The 2,312-nt window shown below is 42.6% G+C and overlaps 1 pseudogene; it reads right to left on the bottom strand.

Moving 5' to 3' along the window:
* Positions 1 to 517: 517 nt before the first annotated feature.
* Positions 518 to 1,345, bottom strand: LOC124097790 (actin, cytoplasmic 1-like; annotated as a pseudogene).
* Between the last annotated feature and the right edge of the window lie 967 nt (positions 1,346 to 2,312).

Below are 2,312 nucleotides of genomic sequence, written 5' to 3'. Positions count from 1 at the left end.
TGGAAACCATTTTCAACTCAAGACAAGTAATAACCAATGGTAGACAGGAGGTAAAATATCACTAAGAATGGCAAGAAGTGACAACTAGTTCAGGAACTCTTGCCAGTCAGAGCAATCCTGGAATACTGTCAGCCAACACAGGAATACCCTACACAGATCACTGCTGTGGTCTCAGATTTTCCAAGCTATGAGCTCTCTCCTGTAAGCATGCTCTCACTTTAGGTTCTAGGTGATTGAGCCACATGGACTAAGGACTTAAATCAAAACTACGCACAGGGCATTAAACCTACACCAATGGAACAGTTAACTTGAACCCAAAGTCAAAATCAGCAACAAGTTCTATGATCCAGTGCTGGCAGCAGATAAAGGTTCAAGGACAAATCTCTTTTCAAAGGTTTATGCCAGTTTCATGAGGCTAGCATGAGGAATATACACTTGGCAGGGCAAATTTATACTTCAGAATCAGCTCATACAGCAGGTGCCTGGCACCTGATTGATTCACCTAGAAGTATCTGCATTAGACAATAGAGGGGCCCAACTAGTTGTACTCCTGCTTTCTGATCCACATCAGCTGTAAGGTAGGCAGTAAGGCCAGGATGGAGCCGCCAATCCACACAGACTATTTTTGCTCAGAGGGAAATGATAATCTTAATCTTCATGGTGCTGGGCACCAGGGCTGTGATCTCCTGCATCCTGTCAGCTACGCCTGGGTCACACAAGAACTCCTGCTTAGCAATGGTGGTGAAGCTATAGCTGTGCTCTGTCAGATATTCATGAGGTAATTTGTCAGGTCCCAGCCAGCCAGGTTTAGACACAGGATGGTGTGGCGGAGGGCATAGCCTCATAGATGGGCACTGTTTGGGTGACCCCATCACCAGAGTCCATGACAATACTAGTGTTATGCTCAGAGGCCTACAGCATGGCCTGGATGGGCACATACATAGCCAGGGTATTCAAGGTCTCAAACGTGATCTGAGTAATCTTCTCTCTGGTGGCCTTGGGGCTCAAGAGGGTCCTGGTCAGCAGCACCAAGTGCTCCTCAAGGGCCACATGCAGTTTGTTGTAGAAAGTGTGGTGCCAGATCTTCTCCAAGTCGGACCAGTTGGTGATGATGCCGTGCTTGATGGGGTACTTCAGAATCAGAATGCTATTCTTGCTCTGGGCCTCATTGCCCATGTAGGAGTCCTTTTAGGCCATGCCCACCATCATGCCCTGGAGGCTAGGGCTCTGGGCAATGGAGGCAGACACAGCCTGGGGGTCGTGGCACCTGTTCGTTGCCAGCTAAGCCAGCTTTGCACCTGCTAGAGCCATTGTCAATCGAAAGGGTGGTGATCTCTTCTTCAGTTGCTATTGGCAGAGTGGCAGGAAGACATGGAGCACCAGCCAGTGGCCAGCGAGAGATGTGATATGGCCTTGGAATTTTTCCTAAAAAGACTTAATCATAGCTCCATATAGTAAAACCAATAGCCAACAAGCCTAGACCATGAACAATGAATACAGAATTTCCAATCAGCTTTTTTTTTTAAAAAATTGGTTCTTCTTTAGTTATACATGACAGTAGAAACCATTTTGACATAATTATACAAGCATATAATATATCTTACTTGAGTTCAGACCCCAGTACCTCCAATCAGCTGCTTGGTGCCCTGATCATTAATTGGAGCAGACTATAAAGGATCACCAAGCATTTGAGGGAAATATCTGATATAAATGGCAACTGTAACAATGCAGAGGAAACAAAATATACAGTCATCATTGTTTTTATTTTCCACATTTGAGAAAAATATGCAATACTTGTCTCTCTATGCCTGAATCATTTCACTTAGCATGATGACCTCCAGTTTCATCCATTTTCTACAAATGACAGGATTTCATTCTCACTTATGTCTAAATGAACTCTATTGTGTACATTTGTCTTTATCTATTCATCTGTTGACAGGAACTTGGCTAAGTTTTATATCTTCTCTGCTGTGAATAGTTCCACAATAAACAGTTGTGTAGGTGTCTCTGATTCATTTTTAAGTTAATTTTTGTACGGAGTAAGAGATAGGAGTCTAGTTTCAGTCTTCTATGTGTAAATATCCAATCTTTTTTGCATTTGTTGAAGTGGCTGTTCTTTCTTTGATGTATGTTTTTGACATTTTTGTCAAGAATCAGTTTCCTGAAGATATATGGGTTTATTCCTGTGTCCTCTATTCTAATCTACTGGTCTCCAGGTGTATTTTTATACCAATGCTATTCTGTGTCTGTCACTATGGTTTGGTTCTGTAGTATGTTTTAAAATCAGGAATTTTAATGCTTTCATCATTGTT

This window comes from Marmota monax, unplaced genomic scaffold (genome assembly GCF_021218885.2).
Source record: "Marmota monax isolate L192 unplaced genomic scaffold, Marmota_monax_Labrador192_F-V1.1 WCK01_AAM20220418_F8-fsc00694, whole genome shotgun sequence".
NCBI lineage: Eukaryota > Metazoa > Chordata > Mammalia > Rodentia > Sciuridae > Marmota > Marmota monax.
The sequence above is the reverse complement of the archived record's forward strand: the minus strand, read 5'-3'. Positions and strand labels throughout refer to the sequence as shown.